Genomic DNA, 15,957 nt, shown 5'->3' with positions numbered 1-15,957 from the left:
ATCTAAGAATAGTTAATGTCTGATGTCAACAATTTCCCTGATTTGTGACACATTAAAATGTCAAGTACAACCAGAAGTCTTAAAGTTCTTTGATAATTAACAGAGAAAAATAATCAAATACATGAAAGGCACTATATTCTAAAAATAAGAGCAATTAGTGCTGTAGTGAAACATTAGTTCACTAAATTAGGTAGGAAATGCTAAATTAGGTGGGAAGTGTAAATTACAGCTATTTTCCCTTCATGTAGGTGATTATATTCCCCTCCTAAAAATAATGAATGTATTAATATTAATAATTATTGTAATAGTTATTGTTCTTACTGCTACCAATTTCTGAGCACTCACAATGTACTAACCACCATGACAAGTACATTGAATTCAGTATCTCATTTCACTCTAAAAAAGTCTCAATTATGAGGTATTCTTATCATTTTCATACAGAAAGTGATCTTAGGAAATTGCCCAGATGATTAGTAGCTGAGCTAGAAATAGAACTTTGACTCTATTTTTTTTTCTCTCTCAGGTTAAAAATAAGCCTTCTCTTCCCCATTTTTTTTCTCTCCTGTGTCTTGGACATATAGGATGAAGTGAGTTCCAATAGTGGCTTTTTATTAAACACTGAGGCTGTTAAAATGACAAAATTTTAGCAGTCGAATCCTTTTGAGATTAATCCATTCCTAGAAATTTTAGGGCTGTAATGAAATTATTACTTCTTTTCACTAAGAAGTGGCCAAAGCTACCTTTATTAAATAGTCAAAAAAAAAAAAAAAACAAAAACATTCACGATTTTTCTTATTCACTTACTTCAGGGAGCTTTAGGATTGATAGAGCACAAATACAAAGCATCAGTCAATATTTAATTTCTGACATCTAGAAATGTATGTGTGAGACTATGGCCAGGGAATATTTTGAAAGATATTGTTGCAAAGGCAATTTTGAAGTCAATTGCTTGAGCTCCTCTTAATATCAACAGGCAATCATAATGGATTTAATCTTTAACCCATACAGTAGAGAGAACTCAGAACATATGAGAGAAAGTTGGAAATCCCTTCTAGCCTCAAGAATCTATGGAATTGGAATAAAAGACAGGGATAAGACATGGAGGTAAAATGCCCACGTTCCAGCTTTCCGTCCTCTTGGGGAAGATTAGAAATACACATAATCCTGGAGCTGGGATTTGAAACAAGACAATCTGAAATTGGAGGCCACTCTCTAATGATGAAAATATGCAGTCTTTTCGGATGAAGAGGGATGACACCTGTTTTAGGTGGGTAGCATGAAATTATCAAAATAGTGATACATACAGGTGATACTTTGGAACTCAAGTAGACACGATCCAAGTAATTAATTAAAAGAGTAGAGCAGGATGGAGGAATCACTGTGTGTTACCAAATTCCCATGTAATGTTTTTATTCATCTAATATTTTTATCCATCATGGTGAGGTTATTGCTTTAGTACTTTAGTGTCTTTTGAGTTATGTTCTACATTCTGAACAACTAAGTGAAGAATGTGTGTGGTAGGAGTTGACTTCTTAATTTGAGCTGCTAGAGGCCACTGAGGAATGGCTTGGAAAACCTGAAGATGGTAGGAGTAAATGCAATATGTCAACTATATAACATAGATATAGATAAAACCCAAGAAACTCTTCTCTAGAGTTGTTCTTTCTGTGGGGACAGCATAATAATCTGGGTTCTCCAAAGAAACGGAACTAAAAAAGTAAATGTTAAGCTAGCATATATATATATCTTCAAGTTGGAGAACGAGAAAAGCTAGTGGTGTAATTCAGTTCCAGTCTGAAGACCTAAGAATTAAGGTGACAAGGGTGTAAGTCCTTGTTTGAGTCTGGAAGCCTGAGAACCAGGAGAGCCAATGTCTGAGGGCAGAAGATAGTAGATGTCCAGTCTCAAGCAGAGAGAGCAAATTTGCCCTTACTCCACATTTTTGTTTTATTCAGCCTTTTAATTTACTCTCATTAGTGAGGATATTATTCTTCCGTCTACGGATTCAAATGTGAATCTCTTCCAGAAACACCCTCACAGACGTGTACAGAAATAATGTTTTACCAGCTATCTGGGTATCCTTCAGCCCAATCAAGTTGATACATAAAATTAACTATCATAGTGGGGATGGGGTGGATTGTTTTATTCAATCCTGAATGCAGATTATAAATACTGGAACAGGCACAGCTTTTTAAAATTATGCATGTCCAGTCCCCACCACAGAAACATTGATCAGAAAATCTGATGATAAGTCCTGGATACTGGCACTTGTAGGTCTCCTTAGTGACTCTAATGTGAATGAATGTCATCTCTAGGAAACAAGGTGACACCTCTTTGCATTCTTTCTACATTTTCTGAAAATTCCAGTATGACTTTCCTTCACGGAAGGTGAAGTTTGATATTGCAGTAAATTTGTTTTTTTCAAATGTAACATGTCCTTACATGCTCTCCCACTAGCATACCCTTCCAATTCCACCCCCACCAATCCTCAGCCCCACAGAAGGGTGGAATGTAGCATGCTCATTTGGCTAGATTCTAAAATCATACATCTGTTTGGACTGAATCTTGTCAGCTCTGGGTAATAAATATGATTTGGAAGTAATGTGTATTTTATTTAACTATTGACTACAAATTAAAAATAAAAATTAAAAACAGGAAGTTTTATTTTCTTGTTGGCAACTTCCTTAAATAATTCTCCTTAAATAGAACAGCTTGGGTGGCCACTAGCCATTTTTTAGGTGGTTTTTAAAAAATTATTTTTACAAACAGGAAAAAGACAGCAAGGGATTTCAGTGAATAAAGCCAGAACTGTCACAACATGATAACTCAGTTCCAAGGTTTTCAGAAAGATGCATTCTTTCTTCTAAAACTTTTACACAGGGTTTTCATAATATTTACATTCCTTTTTTCCTTTCTTTCATTGTTTCTTTCTTTTTTCTTTCTTTTTTTTTTTTTACTTTTCAATCCTGAATCATAAACACAACTTATTTCTACCCTGGGAATATTCTTTAAGAAACTTTCTTATTAGTATTTAAAGTCCATAAACTATAACATGCTGCTGTTGAGAAACTACAACTTGCAAGTATGCGATATTACATTTATAGGATAGCATTGAATCTATAAACTGCATTGGGTGATATGAATATTTTAACATTCTTCCAATCCATGAGCATGACATATCTTTCTGTTTGACATCCTCAATTTCTTTCATCAATGTTTTATAATTTTCAATGTACATGTCTTTCGCTTTCTTGGTTAAGTTTATTCCTAGTTATTTAGTTATTTTATTTTTGGTGCAATTATAAATGAAATTATTTTCTTAATTTCTCTTTCTGCTACTTTGTTATTACTGTATAGAAATGCAACAAATCTCTGCATATTGATTTTGTATCCCACAACTTTACAGAAATCATTTATTACTTCTAATACTTTTTTTGGTGGAGTCTGTAGGGTTTTCTTGTATAGTATCATGTCACTTGCAAATAGTGACACTATCAAAATACCAATAGTACTACTTTTCACAGAACTAAAACAAATAATCCTGAAATCTGTATGGAATCACAAAAGACCCTGAATAGCAAAAACTATCTTCAGAAAGAAGAACAAAGCTGGAGGTATCACAATCCTAGATTTCAACATATATTACAAAGCTATAATGATCAAAATAGTATGATACTAGCACAAAGACAGACACATAGATCAAGAGAATAGAATACAGAGCCCAGAAATAAACGCATGCTTACAAAGTCAATTAATTTATGACAAAGAGGGCAAGAATATATAATAAGGAAAAGACTGTCTCTTCAACAAATGATGCTGTGAAAACTGGACAGCTACATACAAAAGAATGAAACTGGATCACTTTCTTACACCATAGACAAAAAACAAACAAAACAAAACAAAAAACACAAAATGGATTATGGACCTAAATGTGACACCTGAAACCACAAAAATCCTAGAAGAAAACATAGACAGCAAACTCTTTGACTTCAGTCTTAGCAACACTTTTCTAGGTATGTCTCCTGAGGCAAGAAAAGGGAAAGCAAAAATAAACTATTGGAACTACACCAGAAAAAAAAGCTTTTGCACAATGAAAGAAACCATCAACAAAATGACAAGGCAACCTACTAATGGGAGAAGATATTTGCAGGTGATATATTTGATAAAGGATTAATATCCAAAATAAAAAACTTATAGAACTCAACACCAAAAAATTAATCTGATTTAAAAATGGGCAGATGACCTGAATAGACATTTTTCTAAAGAAGACATACTGATGAACAATAGACACATGAAAAAATGCTCAATATCAATAATCATCAGGGAAATGCAAATCAAGACCACAATGAGATATCACCTTACACCTATCAGAATGGCTAATATCAACAAGATGAGAAATAACAAGTATTGGTGAGGATGTGGAGAAAAGGAACCCTCATGTACTATTAGTGGGAACGTAAGTTGGTGCATCCACTATTGAAAATAGTATGGAGATTCCTTAAAATATTAAAAATGGAAATAACACATGATCCAGTAATTCCACTACTGGGTATTTACCTAATGAAAACAAAAATACTAATTTGAAAAGGTATATGCACCTTTGTTTTCGCAGCATTATTTACAATAGCCAAACAATGGAAGCAACTGAATTGTCCATCAGAAGATACACAGTTAAAGAAGATGTGGTACACACACACACACACACACACACACACACACACACACACAAGAATACTATTCAGCCATAAAAAAGAATTAAATCCTGCCACTTGCAACAACATGGGCGGATCTAGAGGATATCATGCTAAGTAAAATAAGTCAGAGAAAGACAAATACCATATGATTTCACTCATGTGCAGAATTTAAGAAACAAAGAAAAAAGAGAAAAACAAAAAAAATTCTTAAATATCAAGAACAAAAGGGGAGGTGGGTGGGAGAATGGGTTAAATAGATGAAGGGGATTAAGGGTACACTTATACACTTATTGTGGTGAATACTGAGTAATGTATAGAATTGTTGAATTGTTATATTGTACACTTGTAACTAATATAACACTGTTAATTATATTTGAATTTTAAAAGTGGTTAAAAAAAAGTCTGTCATATAAATTAAATAAAATTTGCAGATGGGAAAAAACTGATGAATGGATAAAGATGTGGTATATATACATATACAATGGAATATTACTCAGCAATAAAAAGAATGAGATCTTGCCATTTGTGACAACAGGGATAGACATATGGAGTATAATGCTAAGTGAAATACATCAGACAGTGAAAAGCAAATACCATATGATTTCAAGTGGAATCTAAAAAACAAACAAACAAAAAAGCAGAAACAGACCCATAAATACAGAGAACAAATTGGTGGTTGCCAGGGGGCAGGGGGTGGGATGGGCAAAGTGGGTGAAGGTGGAGTGGGAGGTACGGGCTTCCAGTTATGCAGTGAATAAGTCACAGGGATGAAAGGTACAGTGTGGGGGAATATAGTCAATGGTTCTGTAATAGCACTTCTATCTCCTTGGTGTGAAGTCTCCCTTTATAAGTCCTTACATTAAAATAAAATTTTATAAGTATGTGGAAACATAATTCTGATATTCTAATATAAGTGTGTTGACTTGGGGGCACCTGGGTGGCTCATTCGTTAAGCATCTGCCTTTGGCTCAGGTCATGATCCCAGGGTCCTGGGATTGAGCCCCGCATTGGGCTCCCTGCTCCGTAGAAAGCCTGCTTCTCCCTCTCCCACTCCCCCTCCTTGTGTTCCCTCTCTCGCTGTGTCTCTCTGTCAAATAAATAAATAAAATCTTTAAAAAAAAAATTTAAAAAGTAAGTGTGTTGACTTAAATAAAGACAAAATTGAAACCTCTTTTTTATTTAAATAAGCTCTGCTTTCAGTACAATTCTTCATGATACAAACGATTTTTTTTTTTTAAGATTTTATTTATTTATTTGACAGAGAGAGTGAGAGAGCACAAGCAGGGGGGAACAGTTGAGGGAGAGGGAGAAGCAGGTTCCCCGCCAAGCAGGGAGCCCGATGCAGGGCTCGATCCCAGGACCCTGGGATCATGACCTGAGCCGAAGGCAGACGCTTAACCATCTGAGCCACCCAGGTGCCCCCAAACGATTTTTATTTTATTAAAAAATTCAAAATTCCATTAATTCCTAAACTTTCCTCATATATCCAAGTATTTTCAGATCATTAATTACTGGACAGAGATATCTGAAGAAAACAGATCACATTTAAAATATTAGACATTGCCAACAGAGTATTAATGTGGAACAGGCTTTATTAATTACAATAAAACACATGGGAGAAATAAAGATTTGATTTATAAGCATTAATTTGCTCACAACTTCGAAGAACTTTATTTTGTACAAAATGAGGCACACCTGTATATCAGTTTAAAAGATACTATAACACCCAAAAAACAAATAATCCAGTCAAGAAATGGGCAGAAGATAAGAACAGACATTTCTCCAAAGAAGACATACAAATGGCCAAGAGACACATGAAAAAATGCTCAACATTACTCTGCATCAAGGAGATACAAATCAAAACCACAATGAGACACCACCTCACACCAGGCAGAATGGCTAAAATTAACAGGTCAGGAAACGACAGATGTTGGCGAGGATGCAGAAAAAAGGGAACCCTCCTACACTGTTGGTGGGAATGCAAACTGGTGCAGCCACTCTGGAAAACAATATGGAGGTTCCTCAAGAAGTTAAAAATAGAGCTATCCAGCAATTGCACTACCAGATATTTACTCAAAGATCCAAAGGGGCACCTGCACCCCAATGTTTATAGCGGCAATGACCACAATACCCAAACTATGGAAGGAGCCCAGATGTCCATCGACAGATGAATGGATAAAGAAGATGTGGTGTGTGTATACACACACAACACACACACACACACACACACACACACACACACACACACAATGGAATATTACTCAGCAATCAAAAAATGAAATCTTATCATTTGCAACAACATGGATGGAACTAGAGGGTACTACGCTAAGCAAAATAAGTCAATCAAAGAAAGACAATTATATAATTTCACTCATATGTAGAATTTAAGAAACAACAGAAGATCATAGAGGAAGGGAGGGAAAAATAATGTAAGACAAAATCAGAGAGGGAGACAAACTATAAGAGACTCTTAACCATAGGAAACGAACTGAGGGTTGCTGGAGGGGAGGGGAGTGGGGGAATGGGGTAACTGGGTGATGGGCATTAAGGAGGGCACTTGAAGTAATGAACACTGGGTGTTATATGCAACTGATGAATCACTGAACTCTACCTCTGAAACTAATAATACACTATATGTTAATTAATTGAATTTAAATAAAAATTAAAAATTATAATAAAAGAAATACTAAATATAAGCTTATCAAGGAACCACCCTCTGCATAGCATTATGTTCGATACTGTAGTCATTTCAAGTAGATAAGACAACTTCACTGTCAAGATGGTTACTGTTTAGTAAAGGGACAAAAATTAAATAATCAGATTACAAAGCCAAATATTACAATAAAACAAAATCAATGCCTTAAAAAATGCAGGAAGTGCTACTGATTTACCATGGAAACAGTCTAGAGAAACATGGGATACCTGATCTAGCCCTTCTATCTCCCCTTTGTTTCACTCCTCTGCACTTCTTTTTAAAAAGAATCTCTATTGTATTAAAGTATTTGACAGCCAGGAAAGACACCTGCATAGCAAAATTTAAAGTCCCATAATTTCCTTCTTTTTAGTGTTTGCTTTAAGGACAAGTGTGTGACTTAATTCTGATTGATAAAAACTGCGACAATGTGTACTGGTAGATCCTAAAGCATTTCCTTAATTTAAGAAAGGTTCACAGTGAGGGAATGTGTTTTCTTTTCCCTTTCTGACTTTTGGGCATTTAATGTGTGACACTAAGATGCCTGGAAACCTTACAGACATTTATTTTACAGGAGAGTACAAGCTTAAAGATTAAAACCAACATACTGAGAATAGCAAAGTAGAAAGATGAAAAAACTGGAACTTTTCTGGAACTCACTGAACCACTAAATTAACTGCAACTAACCATCTCCAAAGTTCAAGTTACATGTGATGATAATAATAATAAAAACAATAATCCCTCATCTGTTAAGCATTTTTTAGTTGGAGATTACATATTTCAATATTAGAATCATGTCTAGGGCAGCATGATGTCATGCCCTCCGTGTCCTAGTTATTTGAAACCATGAAGCTACCTCAACCTCTTGGTAAGGAAGTCTGTCTGAGATGTCCAGAAGGCTAACTGGATGTTCTTTATTTTGGTGAACACACATTTGATCATGCAAGTTTAAAGTACTGATTAGTTCTTTGAGGTTTTGCTATAACTCTTGCCTCATAAATGAATTTCCTTTATAATTGACTTGTAGGTAATCTAGGTCAGCAATTACTCTGCTGTCTGTATTTTAACATCTCAAAAATATGCTTAGATATTGCTGCTATGATTTCCATTTTCACTGGCCATTTCTCATAATAGGTTGATACTGTCAACTCTGCCTATAGAGCTTTTGGTGGGCCATTTCTATTAACATGGTGTTGCCTTGTCAGTCACTGCAAACTCACTGCCTCACCTCTCTTCCATTTCCTATGAGGTCCATGTTCTCATAATATATTTTTACTCATTCACAGTATTTCTATCTGCAGATATCTGGTTATCATCCTTCTAGACCTATAGGTTTTATATGTTCCTTTAAGGTTTTATATGTTTGAGACACGATAATCTCCGGTAAGGTAAAGGTTAACTTGTCCAGGAATAAATTCCTGTAGGCTGGACTCTCCCTAAAATATACTGGCCTCCTGAAAATCTCCATAGAAACTGGTTATAGCTAAGGCTTTTGTACCAGCCTCATGATCACATGAGGGGATAGAGACTGGTGTTCCTCTATTCATTAAAGCTGACAGGTACAGTAGGGCTGGCACCAAGTGTTTGCCATGCCTTACTGCTGCTGGATACCAGTAACTGATCCCAACAAGGCAGTGGCTGGAACTATGTAGCCCATAGTTCAAGGATCTGACTTCCTTTCCCAAAGTCTGATGTCCAGTCCTGTTAGTTCTCTATGTGCTCTCCTAAAATGCAATGAAAATACTCAGTGTTATTTTTTCTTGGTGATTTTCTCCTAGCAAACATTACTCTTCCAGCACTCTTCTGTGTGTACTTGGTCATTTGCCTTTGATTGCTTGATACTTCCTAAATTGTGCACTCATACAGGGAACTGACTCCAAAAGAGAAAGAGGTCACTTTGGAGAGCCATCTGATGTCCTATTGTGAAACCCACTAAATGTCTTTTCCTCATCCACAGCCCACTTTGTCTTTTGGTTGCATTGATGCTAAAATCCATCTGAATCTGGGAGCGATAAGCTCATCCCTCTTGGTAGTCATTATGCTCACAAGACAACAGAGAAGCAGCCTGGGTGAAGAAATGGTGCAGATTGACGTCTTGAGCCTACTAATTCTGCATTCCCTGGCTATCACTCTATGCCCTGGAAGCTCAGGACTTCTCTTCTTTTACCTTAACTTGGTTTATATCCCTTTCTTTCTGTACCTCTTTTACCAGAGGACAGTTCTAGCTACCCTCTCCAAACCCTATATTCTGTTTATGACTAATTAGATTGGAAATTAGATTATAAATAATCCTAGCTTCTGTAACCAAATGTCTGATTGACATTACTAAAGACCCAGTGCCTCATGGATTATGACATTGATAAATAATCTGATGTTCCTGGTTGTTTTTGTTTTTTTTTTTTCAGTAGACCTAAGTTAGTTTTGAGGCATCATGTAAGGAACACCCTCCCAAACTATAGTCCAAGGGCAAAATCTGGAGTGAGAGAGCTACTGCTAGCAACTCCTGCCCCAGAGGAATCCCACCTTAGCAAGTAATAAAGAAGGGGAAGAGGGAACACTCTAAAGCAGGAATGCTTGGCTGTCCAGTTTACTTCAGAACGGCCAAGATGCCCATAGCAAGTAGAACTCTCAGGAATGTTCATTAGTGGAAATATTTCAGTGTTTGAAGAACATAAAAGCTGTGTGGCGAATATGTACTGAGCAAGGAACAAAAGAACATTAGTCAAGATTAGAGATATAAGCAGGGTCCAAGAACATTTAGTGCCTGTAGGTCAAGATAAAGTATTGGGATTGTAGTCAAAGAACAGTGAGAGCCAATAAGAAGGTTTTATTTGTTGATTTATATTTGTTTCCCTACACAGGATCCAATTTTGTTTGTTTAAAATAGGTGAATTAGGGGATTTTTTTTTTAATGCATGATGAAGTAGAAGATAGGGAGAACTGATAATGCAATATTAGAGAAGAAACAATTGCAAAGGAACAAAACCCCTGAAAACATAAGAGGAAAAAATTACAAGTAAATGTAGAAGTATTGGGCTTTGGGACGAGGAGGCATACTTTCTCCATGAACACATGAAGAAAGAAGGAGTAGGTGGGTGCAGATATAGCTTTATTTTTAGAATGAGCCATAGAAAAGTTTAGGGATTTCCCTCATGATTATTTTAATTTTCCAAATAACACGTGCAAGAAAGATAAAAAGACTGTAGAATATCACTGAGTTTCAGGATTATAATTACACAAAAATGCTAGTCTTCCTGGTTGTATAATTTTCTTAATCAATGCTCAGCTTTATGTGTGCAGAAATAGCAAAGGGGATATATATATGTGTGTGTGTGTGTGTATATATATATATATATATATACCCACAGGATTTTTTTTTCAGGCAAGTAAGGAGAGAAATGGGCAAACAAATAAAGAACAGAAATGATGGAACCTAAGATGAAAAGGAAGAGAAGTAATTACAGAATGGATATGCTGATTAGCAAAAAGGTGGTAAAATTAACTGACTAGAAGTTTCAGCGAAGTGAAAAAAATATTTCTTAGAAGTATTTTGAGTAGGTAAATTAGAATGATAAAAAATTATTGGTGAAAAAGTCAGATACATAAACATATAATCTTGGAAGTAGCAAATATAACTAGTGTATTGAATTTATTTCAAAGAAATTAAACACTTTAACAAGGGCTATTTCTATGAAGGCTGCAACCTCGATGCTGTCATCCTTGGATCCACTCATCATCTATGAACGGATACGGTCTTACTTTCATTCTTCTTAAGATCTTCTGAATAGTAGTCCTCACTCCTCCCTAGAGAGGTCACCTCATCGCTTTGAAAGAAGACAGTCTCTTTTACCAGAAAGGTACCTTGGCAGTAGCTAGAAGTGGTTCATTCTCTATCTCTGATGTGAAGAGGAGTTTATTTATGCTAAATATATACACTATTTTCAGTGGTATATCACATATGACTTAGTGTTCCAGGTTATGTTTCTAAAATATCTATTTTTGTTTTTTAGAGAGGCAGAGGGAGAGTGAGAGAGAATCGGAAGCAGGCTCCCTGCACGGCGCGGAGCCCAGTGCAGGGTTCGATCCCACGACTCTGAGATCATGACCTGAGCCAAAATCAAGAGTTAAACGCTTAACCGACTGAGCCACCCAGGCACCCCTGTTTCTATAATATCTAAAGGGAAGTCCCCCAAAATGCTTTTAAAGCCAAAGTCTATACATAAAATGTCATTTTTGCTTTACTCACATTATATATTTAAAGATATTGTACTTGTTAAAGCTTTTGCTCCCATAGCAATAAAAACATAAAATGCTTTTCAAATTTTAAAGTACAGATTTAGAGAAAATAGTGTATTTACAAATTTCTAATACCATATGAAATATCACACATACAAACTAAAGTGTAAGTAGTAAAAATATAGAGATAACTATAAAATATGGTGGTCCATTAAGATGTATTCTGTACTCTAATCAAACTGTAAGCTTGCAAAAATATCATTTGAGTTATTTCTTTGTTCAACAGTAGGTGAATATTCCAGTTGGCTATTTGATACCTGAGATCTGTAGGAAAAGTTGTAATCTGATTGAAAATGCATTAATAAATAATTTAAATTCAAGGTAAGGGCTATACTTTTATGTATTAATAGGCAAATTTCTAATAATTTGCCTAATAATAAGTGAAAATGAATTATTTGTCATGGATAAATATAGAGATACAACTTAATTGTTCTATAAGCTTTTTAAAAATCATCATTTTACCTGAAAAGTCAGTATCACAACTCCAGAGGCCAAATACTCCATACCAAGTTTCATTATTTTTAATGACCTAACATTTATAATAACTCAATGGTAACAGTCAATCTGAAAGACCTAAGATATGTGTCACAATTTACATGCTTATCCAACTGTAGTTACATGAATAGGCCTGATATGCATAAAAGCTACATCATAACACTTGAGAAACACCCTGTATTAGTTTCCTAGTGCATATCATCACAAATTTTGTGGCTTAAAACAATGTGAATTTATTATAATTCTGGAATTCAAAAGTCAAAGCAGGTCTTATCTAGCTAAAAAAAATTAGTGTCCTTGAAGGGCCGTGTTACCTCCTAACGCTCCAGTGGAGAATTCATTTCCTTGCCTATTTCCAGCTTTTAGAGGCCAGCCTGTATTCCTTGGATCACAGCCCCTTTCTCCATCTTTAGAATGCTTCCAACCTCAGCTTCCATCATCACATCTCCTTTTTTTCCAACTGACCATCTTGCCTCCCTTATACAAGAGCCCTAAAAATTACATGGGACCCATTTGGGTAATCCAGGACAATCTCTCCCCTTCTTAAAATTCTTAACTTAATCACACATACAAAATCTTTTTTACATGTAAGGTAATATATTTACAGGTTCCAAAGATTCTGGCATGAACATTTGGGGAGTCATTATTCAATCTACCATACACACACACACATCAGAGAACATGCTTCAGAATTTAACATTTTTATAGACTGATTTTATGATTAATAGCTACCATTTAGCTGTCTGAACTGTAATTAGTGAAAATTGTTAATGCTTTCCCCTGTGTTATAAACCTTATTCAACCTTATATTGTAATCCATCTGCATTGCTAAATAATTTCAACTCAGCTAACCCAATTTGAATATAAAATACTGTCATGATTTTGTGAAATAATATACTCAATATTTATTCTATTGCATGACACATTTTGGGTTAAGTCATTTTGTGGGGGATATAGATACAAAGATAAATAAGAAGGGATCTCTGTCAGACAAACCATGAGAGACTATGGACTCTGAGAAACAAACAGGGTTTTAGAGAGGAGAGGGGTGGGGGGATGCGTTAGCCCGGTGATGGGTATTAAAGAGGGCATGTATTGCATGGAGCACTGGATGTTATATGCAAACAATGAATCATGGAACACTACATCAAAAACTAATGATGTAATGTATGGTGACTAACATAACATAATAAAATTTAAAAAAAAATAAGGGATCTCTGTCAAAGATGAACAAGAAGAACCTGAGGGGCAGATAATGTAAATATAATGTAAGGGTAGTAATGTAAATTGCTGTAATGTAAAATAAATTAAAATAGTATAAAGGAACAGACAAGTTTTGATATGGAATACTGATAAAGACTTCACAGAAGAATGAATGTGGTTTTGATTTTAAAAGATGAGAAGGATTTTGACTAGTGGATATAGAGGAGAGAAAGAATGTATTCTAGGGAACAAGAACCATTTGTGAGAAGATATAAGAACAGAAAGCATGTGGTTGGAAACATATTAGCAGCCAAACTGAAGCAAAGCCTGGATGATGTGCATAACCAGATGTTATGGCTTGAAAGACAGGTTAGGATCAAATTATGGGGAAATTTTAATGCCATACCAAGGAGTTGGAATAATATCATGATGTGAAGCCACAAAAAATTCTAAAATAGATATGATTTTTTTGAAAGGTGATTTGTTTTGAGTTCCACTCCATTGTAGGTATTACTCTTGGTAATGGGAATACAGTATTGACCATATACTCTGATGGCCAGTTAATAGGTCATGGGATCTAGTCTTTTAATTTGATTCCTGACGTGGTTTGTTTTTTATCATTTAATACTTCCAATATAAACAGATCATATTGTATATATTTTACTGAATAGCATGATAACATTGTGTATATGAAGAGGGAGAACTGAGTTTCTTAGAGGAATTTCCTTTACTCCAGAAGGGGGCAGCGCAGCCCTCGTGTAAGTAGGAAGACTAGTATTTCCTGGAATGTCTCTACAAGCGTTTGGAAGATGAAAGCCTAGATTTCATCATATTTCTTCTCAGCTTTAAAAAGAAAATCCCTATGGAAATAGTGACCCACTTAAAAATACATAATTAGTTGAGACCAGGGTCCATCTAGTACTGTAGTAATTCATGCTCATTTTTCCATCTGAGTAAATGATGAAAAATATTCTTTTCCCCCAGACACCATGATAAAATTCTTTGTTTCACTCCTCCACACTGATTTCCCATGACACTTAGCATATTGATAATATTTTTTGGTCCGATTTACCTTCACTTATATTAAATCAGCATTCGGAGTCATTTGATTATAAATGTATAACAAGATTCATAAGACTTTTGTCCTATTCAGCCTTTGATGTAAAATCATGCATCATGACAAGTTTTCCTATCATTTGCTAATACATGTTCTTTCTCCAGAATCACACTGATCAAAGAGATTCTAGATGGTAATACTAAAAGTCCTCATACATCTTCATTTGCAATTTACCACTTACAAACATGTCTGTCTTTAAGCTTTGCTTTCAGACTCTCTCTCAACCTCTTTTGCACACTGTATATCTAGTAGTCAGGCAATTCAAATAACCCCTGTCCAATCTCTTTGAAATGCCTTTTCTTGTCTCACACAGTGTTCATTATTATGGTTTCCAACTTATTTCTTTTGCAATTATCCCACATCCTGCTTTTAAAGCCAGAAGGCACTCGCTACGATGACCCCAAAGCTGGTTTTATAGAGAATCCCCAGCATATACAAGCAAACATTAAAAAGGAATCTATGGTTTAATGTGAGGATACATGGAAGAGTTTGGGAGCATTATCTGTTCCTTGAAAGTACCTCCATGATCCTTCTGAAGAGACTAAAAATTGAACTCTCTTTGGACTTTAGTTTCTTCATTAGCATAATGATGGGGTTTGAAGAGATGACCTAGGCTTGCTCTAAAATTGTCTAAGTTTCATGATAGATCTGCGCTTTGGCATACTCAGGGAATACTCATCACTTTTGTATATTTATCTGCATAATGAATATGTATTTGTCAGAGCTCTACACTCTGCCTTATATTCAAACCAAGATGATGGTGGGTCTGTAGGCTAGTTTACTGGCTGACCTGTTCATCCACTTTATTTTTCAGAATGTGTGATTCATTTTCACATTTCAAAAAACTAACACATTTTTGCATTTGGAAATTATAAGGACATCACTGAATGATTCAATAGGCAGGTATCAAAGGTCTATCAACTAACATGTAGAAAATAATATGCTACCACATATTTCTTCAGACTTCCATTTTTTATGTCTTCATTGGTCACATTTCCTTTGTTCTTGTTAAAACAAATTTTTATATTTGTTTAATATTAATATATTTGTTTAGTCTTAATAGTATGGCATTTATCATACAGTGAAAAATGTATGTCTTGCCAATATTTTTCTCAAATGTTAATGATAAAGTTAATTTAGAATAATGATTTAGAAATGATAATACTTAACAATGACCTTGAACACACAAAAAAGCAATTTTGCAAATACTTATATATCCCAGATAAATGTATGCAATGTGGCTTCTATTTTTATTTTAGATTTTATTTATTTGAGAGAGAGATAGAGAGACAGCACAAGCAGGGGGAGGGTCAGAGAGACAAGCAGACTCCCTGCTGAGCAGGGAGTTGGATGTGGGGCTGGATCCCAGGACCCTGAGATCATGACCTGAGCTGAAGGTAGACGCTTAACTGACTGAGCCACCCCAACACTCCAGAATGTGGCTTCTATTGAGAGTTGGG

Source organism: Halichoerus grypus, chromosome 4 (assembly GCF_964656455.1).
Source record: "Halichoerus grypus chromosome 4, mHalGry1.hap1.1, whole genome shotgun sequence".
Classification (NCBI taxonomy): domain Eukaryota; kingdom Metazoa; phylum Chordata; class Mammalia; order Carnivora; family Phocidae; genus Halichoerus; species Halichoerus grypus.
The sequence above is the reverse complement of the archived record's forward strand: the minus strand, read 5'-3'. Positions refer to the sequence as shown.